The sequence below is a fragment of the Hyperoodon ampullatus genome (genome assembly GCF_949752795.1).
Source record: "Hyperoodon ampullatus genome assembly, chromosome: 8".
Classification (NCBI taxonomy): domain Eukaryota; kingdom Metazoa; phylum Chordata; class Mammalia; order Artiodactyla; family Ziphiidae; genus Hyperoodon; species Hyperoodon ampullatus.
This window is the reverse complement of record NC_136921.1, coordinates 82,121,967-82,129,890: the sequence shown is the minus strand read 5'-3', so window position 1 is coordinate 82,129,890 and position 7,924 is coordinate 82,121,967.

Sequence of the window (7,924 nt, the reverse complement as noted above, 5' to 3'; positions counted from 1 at the left end):
TGTTAACAGCCATAAAAGGGGAAATTCACAGTAACACAATCATAATAGGGGACTTTAACACCCCACTTTTGCCAATGGACAGATCATCCAAAATGAAAACAAATAAGGAAACACAAGCTTTAAATGACACATTAAACAGGATGGCCCTTATTGATATTTATAAAACATTCCATCCAAAAACAACAGAATACAGTTTCTTCACAAGTGCTCATGGAACCGTCTCCAGGATAGATCATGTCTTGGGTCACAGATCAAGCTTTGGTATATTTAAGAAAATTGAAATCATATCAAGTATCTTTTCTGACCACAATGCTATGAGACTAGATATCAATTACAGGAAAAAAAACTGTAAAAATACAAATACATGGAGGCTAAACAATACGCTAGTAAATAACCAAGAGATCACTGAAGAAATCAAAGAATAAACTTAAAAAATACCTAGAAACAAATGACAATGAACACATGACAACCCAAAACCTAAGGGATGCAGCAAAAGCAGTTCTAAGAGGGAAGTTTATAGCAATACAATCCTACCTCAAAAAACAAGAAAAATCTCAAATAAACAACCTAACCTTACACCTAAAGCAATTAGAGAAAGAAGAACAAATAAAACCCCAAAGTTAGCGGAAGGAAATAAATCATATAGATCGGATCAGAAATAAATGAAAAAGAAGTGAAGGAAACGATAGCAAATATCAATAAAACTAAAAACTGGTTCTTTGAGAAGATAAACAAAATTGATAAACATTAGACTCATCAAGGAAAAGAGGGAGAAGACTCAGATCAATAGAATTAGAAATGAAAAAGGCGAAGTAACAAATGACACTACAGACATACAAAGGATCATGAGAGATTACTACAAGCAACTACATGCCAATAAATGGACAACCTGGAAGAAATGGACAAATTCTTAGAAAAGCACAACCCTCTGAGATTGAAGCAGGAGGAAACAGAAAATATAATCAGACCAGTCACAGCACTGAAATTGAGACTGATTAAAAATCTTCCAACAAACTAAAGCCCAGGACCAGATGGCTTCACATGCGAATTATATCAAATATTTAGAGAAGAGCTAACACCTATCCTTCTCAAACTCCTCTAAAATATAGCAGAAGGAGGAACACTCCCAAACTCATTCTACGAGGGCACCATCACCCTGATACCAAAACCAGAAAAAGATGTCGCAAAGAAAGAAAACCACAGGCCAATACCACTGATGAACATAGATGTAAAAAGCCTCAACAAAATACTAGCAAACAGAATCCAACACCACATTAAAAGGATCATACACCATGATCAAGTGGAGTTTATCCCAGGAATGCAAGGATTCTTCAATACATGCAAATCAATCAATGTGATACACCATATTCACAAATTAAATGAGAAAAACCATATGATCATCTCAATAGATGCAGAAAAAACTTTCAACAAAATTCAACGCCCATTTATGATAAAAGCCCTTCAGAAAGTAGGCATAGAGGGAACTTACCTCAACATAATAAAGGCCATATGTGACAAACCTACAGCCAACATCGTTTTCAATGGTGAAAAACTGAAACCATTTCCACTAAGATCAGGAACAAGACAAGGTTGCCCACTCTCACCACTATTATTCAACATAGTTTTGGAAGTTTTAGCCACAGCAATCAGAGAAGAAAAGGAAATAAAAGGAATCCAAATTGGAAAAGAAGAAGTAAAGCTGTCACTGTTTGCAGATGACATGATACTATACATAGAGAATCCTAAAGATGCTACCAGAAAACTACTAGAGCTAATCAATGAATTTAGTAAAGTAGCAGGATACAAAATTAATGCACAGAAATCTCTGGCATTCCTATATACTAATGATGAAAAATCTGAAAGTGAAATCAAGGAAACACTCCCATTTACCATTGCAACAAAAAGAATAAAATATCTAGGAATAAACCTACCTAAGGAGGCAAAAGACCTGTATGCAGAAAATTATAAGACACTGATGAAAGAAATTAAAGATGATACAAATAGATGGAGAGATATACCATGCTCCTGGATTGGAAGAATCAATATTGTGAAAATGACTCTACTACCCAAAGCAATCTACAGATTCAATGCAATCCCTATCAAACTACCACTGGCATTTTTCACAGAACTAGAACAAAATATTTCAAAATTTGTTTGGAAAAACAAAAGACCCCGAATAGCCAAAGCAATCTTGAGACCGAAACACGGAGCTGGAGGAATCAGGCTCCCTGACTTCAGACTATACTACAAAGCTACAGTAATCAAGACAGTGTGGTACTGGCACAAAAACAGAAAGATAGATCAATGGAACAGGATAGAAAGCCCAGAGATAAACCCACGCACATATGGTCACCTTATCTTTGATAAAGGAGGCAGGAAGGTACAGTGGAGAAAGGACAGCCTCTTCAATAAGTGGTGCTGGGAAAACTGGACAGGGACATGTAAAAGTATGAGATTAGATCATTCCCTAACACCATACACAAAACTAAGCTCAAAATGGATTAAAGACCTAAATGTAAGGCCAGAAACTATCAAACTCTTAGAGGAAAACATAGGCAGAACACTCTATGACATAAATCACAGCAAGATCCTTTTGGACCCACCTCCTAGAGAAATGGAGATAAAAACAAAGATAAACAAATGGGACCTAATGAAACTGAAAAGCTTTTGCACAGCAAAGGAAACCATAAACAAGACCAAAAGACAACCCTCAGAATGGGAGAAAATATTTGCAAATGAAGCAACTGACAAAGGATTAATCTTCAAAATTTATAAGCAGCTCATGCAGCTCAATAGCAAAAAAACAAACAACCCAATCCAAAAATGGGCAGAAGACTTAAATAGGCATTTCTCCAAAGAAGATATACAGACTGCCAACAAACACATGAAAGAATGCTCAACATCATTAATCATTAGAGAAATGCAAATCAAAACTACAATGAGATATCATCTCACACCAGTCAGAATGGCCATCATCAAGAAATCTAGAAACAATAAATGCTGGAGAAGGTGTGGAGAAAAGGGAACACACTTGCACTGCTGGTGGGAATGTGAATTGGTACAGCCACTATGGAGAACAGTATGGAGGTTCCTTAAAAAACTAAAAATAGAACTACCATATGACCCAGCAATCCCACTACTAGGCATATACCCTGAGAAAACCATAATTCAAAAAGAGACATGTACCAAAATGTTCATTGCAGCACTGTTTACAATAGCCCAGAGCTGGAAACAACCTAAGTGTCCATCATCGGATGAATGGATAAAGAAGATGTGGCACATATATACAATGGAATATTACTCAGCCATAAAAAGAAACGAAACTGAGCTATTTGTAATGAGGTGGATAGACCTAGAGTCTGTCATACAGAGTGAAGTAAGTCAGAAAGAGAAAGACAAATACCGTATGCTAACACATATATATGGAATTTAAGAAAAAAAAATGTCATGAAGAACCTAGGGGTAAAACAGGAATAAAGACACAGACCTGCTTGAGAGTGGACTTGAGGATGTGGGGAGGGGGAGGGGTAGGCTGTGACAAAGCGAAAGAGGGGCATGGACATGTGTACAGTACCAAACGTAAGGTAGATAAATAGTGGGAGGCGGCCGCATGGCACGCGGAGATCAGCTGGGTGCTTTGTGGCCGCCTGGAGGGGTGGGATGGGGAAGGTGGGGGGGGGGGGCGAGACGCGGGAGGGAAGCGATGTGGGAACAGATGTATATATATGACTGATTCACTTTGTTATAAAGCAGAAACTAATAAAAAAATAGTACACACACACACAAAAAAAAGAAAGTGGCTTATCCTATTCCTTTAGATATGGGTGTATTAAATGGAGGGAAGAGAAGAGCATGGATTTAGACATTAGGGAATCAGAGCGAGTGCTTTACTGATTTGGCTTCTTGGAAGCTGAGAGACACAGCTCTGGTTCTTATGCTCCTCATACAAAGGAAAGATACAATATGAGTTGATTTTACATTTTTGTGGTGGTCAAGTGAGATGGTGTCTGTAAAACCACTGTAAAAGTGAAGCAGTATGTTAAAGTTAAACAAATTAAATTCATTCAACACACACACACACACACACACACACACACAAAAGAATTTCAGTCTTCTCCTTGATTTATTAGACTCACCAAACCTGCCTTTCAAGTTGGGTGTGTCATTTTATAAGTAATAGGGGTGGTCTGTGTCTTGGTTTAGATTGGTTTGTGTGTTTCTTCCTTTTCTTTCTTTTGCAAAGTTATAGGGTGGATTTTTATGTAATTTTTTCAAATGTTCAAGGTGCTTGTGGTTTAAAAAGAGAGAGAGAGAGAGAGAGAGATCTCTACTAGGTTCCCTATACCTGGTTATATTAGTTTCCTAGGGCTGCCATAACAAAGTATCACAAACAGTGTGGCTTAAGACAACACAAAGGCATTGCTTCACAGTTCTTGAGGATAGAAGCCTAAAATCAACATGTCAGCAGAGCCATGCTTCCTCTGAAGCATGTAGGGAAAAATCTTTCCTTGCCTCTTATCTTGTAGCTGTCAACCTTTGGCATTCCTTGGTTTGCAGTTACCTCACCCTACTCTCTGCCTCTGTCATCACATGGCATTCACCCTGTGTGTCTGTGTCTTCACATGGTATCTTCCTCTTCTTAAAACAACACCAGGCATACTGGAAAAGGACCCACACTAAAGACCTCAACCTGATTACATCTTTCAAAACCCTATTCCCAAGTAAGATCACATTTACAGGTAGTAGGGTGAGAAATTCAACGTATCTTTTGGGGTGGGGGGGACACAATTCAAAGCATAACACATGAAGGGATCCAGAACATGCCACTGTGGGATAAAAATTATTTTAAACCAAAGGGCATTTGAGTTCCTGAAATCCCTTCTCTGACTAAAAGCAGAGCCTCCCAGAACTCAGAAGGAACTCCTCATAAATCCCCTCCCAGGAAGCAATTCTAATCCTCTAATCCTCTCTAAGATAAGAAGGCGGCATCACACCCAGACAGACATTATCTCAAAACCATCATATCTCTCATCTATTCCCCTAAGGGCTCATTTATCTTTCCTAAAAGTCATTTGTTTTCCTGTAAGTGCCCTTCTCCCCATCCCTGTCACCTATTAAGATGGTATATAAGCCCCATATTCTAACCACCACTTTGAATCACATTTCTTTATGAACTTCCATATATATGGATATGGTTAAATCTGTTTTCCCTTCCTAACCTATCTTTTGTTAATTTAATTTGCAGACCCCCTAAGATAGAACCCAAGAGGGAAGATGAAAAGTTTTTCTATTGACATACTGGTAAACTCAATTTATGCTTAATGATGAGCTACCTGGAATTTTTCCTTGGTCTTATGACCTTGGAGTTGAAGGGTTGCTAAGAGGTTAAAAATACATACATATTTAGTATAGTATATAAAAGCTTAAAAATATATACATTTTTAGTATAGCAGAAATGACCAGAGTTGGCATCTCAGCCAAAGATGAAAACTACATGAAATTGTTTTAGAAAACAAATTCAGGAAGGTGGGACCAAAAGGAGAAGCTTCCTCTTTTCACACAGCATTTAGCCTCAGGGATTCCAGGAAGTTAAAGTGCCCTTCTAGAACATGAAGAGACTCAGGAGTTGCTCTGTCTGACAGGGTACAGACGTCATGAGAGTAGATATGTGGAGGCAATTCAGTCAAGAGTCTGAGGAAGAAACACAGCATAGTTAAATGTTTGGGTCTATAGAAAGATGAAACAGAGAGAACATGCATTCGATCTGTGTACCCTCTACTCCCCCACTTCCTTAGTGGGAATCTCAGAAAATACGATCAGTTGTTAGACTAGATGAGAATAAAAGGAAGACACACACACACACACACAAACACACACACACACACACACACACAGGGCAACTGGAGGCAATGAAGGGAGACAAAAAATATTTGGTACTCCCAACTATCAAAATTTACTGAGAAAGGCATACAAAACCTAGATTTTCAGAGTGGAAGAGGACGCTGCAGTTCATTTTGTTCAGCTCCTTCATTTACAGATGAGGTACAATAGGCTCAGGGTTTACATGACTAGTTCACGTTCATGCAGTAATTTTAGAGAGGAAAACAAGAAATATATGCAGGCTTTAACTACTATTCTTATATTAATATTTTTCTTTTTAAAAATCAATCTTGGGGCTTCCCTGGTGGCGCAGTGGTTGGGAGTCCGCCTGCCGAAGCAGGGGACACGGGTTTGTGCCCCGGTCCAGGAAGATCCCACATGCCGCGGAGCGGCTGGGCCCGTGAGCCATGGCCGCTGAGCCTGCGCGTCCGGAGCCTGTGCTCCGCAACGGGAGGGGCCACAACCGTGAGAGGCCTGTGTACCGCAAAAAAAAAAAAAAAAATCAATCTTGGATTTACCACTGTATTAATAAGGGTTCTCCAGAGAAAGAATTTTCTCTCTCTCTGTCTCTGACTCTGTCTCTGTCTCTCTCTGTCTCTCTCTCTATATATATATAGAGAGAGACAGAGAGAGGAGCTTTATTATAGGAATTGGCTCACGCAATTATGGAAGCCAAGAAGTCATGCAATCTGCTGTCTGTAAACTGGAGAACCAGTGGTTAATTCAGCTCTCATCTAAAGACCTGAGAACCAGGGGTGCCAATGGTGTTAAGTTCAAATCCAAGACTTGAGACTTGGAGCCAATGGTATAAGTCTGGTCTGAATCAGAGGCCCAATAAGCAGGAGCGCATGTCCGAGGACAGGGCAAGATGTGCGCCTAAGTTCAAGCAGAGAAAGAGAATTTGTACTTCCTCTGCCTTTTTGTTTTTTTCAAGTCCCCAGCAGACTGAATGATGGCCACCCACATTGGTGAAAGCAATCTCCTTTACTCAGTCTACCAGTTTAGATGATAATTTCTTCCTGAGACACCCTCCCAGACACATCTAGAAACAACATTTCTATCCAGGCATTCCTTAGCATATTCAAGTTGACACAAGTCATTAACCATCACAACCACCAAATTCTCCTTTTTATTTATAATATGCAAATAACTAAACCATCTGTCCCACCTGTTCTAGAACTTTCTCTCATAACATATCTATTCCTTAAAATGACTGAATCAGAATGTGAACAGTTCAAATATTCCAGGAAATGTAAATAAAACACAACAAAAAAGCGGGCTATTCAAAGTAGCTTTGATTGTAATTTCCTGTACATTCCTTTCCAAAAAGAAAAGATGAATTTAAATTGTCTTCATTATAAAATATTTTTGTGGGAGGAACATCCACTCACATTATAGAAAAGCAGCCATGACATAAAATCATTGGACACACTCATAGTCCAAAATGAGTTATAAGAATTGTGGGGACATAGAAGGAAAGGGTACATAAAAATAGAGAAGTCATCAAAAGATTCAGGAGAGCTTTCTGGAGAAGAATCATGTTTCACCTAGGAGAGAGCCTATCAGAATCTTCAGAGTGGATTGTAAAAAGGGACTGGCTAATTCAGCTTGAAAAAGTTCTCTAAGTGAATCCAATATGCCCAAATTGGATGGCAGCCACAGTTGGGGTGGAGGACTATTTTCTTGATTTTGACAGACATTCAAAGTTCACATTGCATCAAACTACACAAAAGCCCGTAGACAAGGGATCTAAAGTGTCAGATACCATGTTAGACCCTCTACGTCATTAGTTCATTTAACCTCCTTTTATCCACTTCTCACCAAAAAACTCAGAAATATTAAGCAAGCCTCATTTAGACAAGTCACTCATTTGCTCTACCTTAAATGCCTTCCACAGTAGTATAGTTTAAGAATATTTCATTTTTGTTGTTGTCATGAAAGATGAGAATGACATCTTCCTTAAAATATATTTTCACAAGTTGCTTACTATAGTTAAACCAGTAATTAGTGAAATACAAGTGTACATTTCTCTAACATTACATCA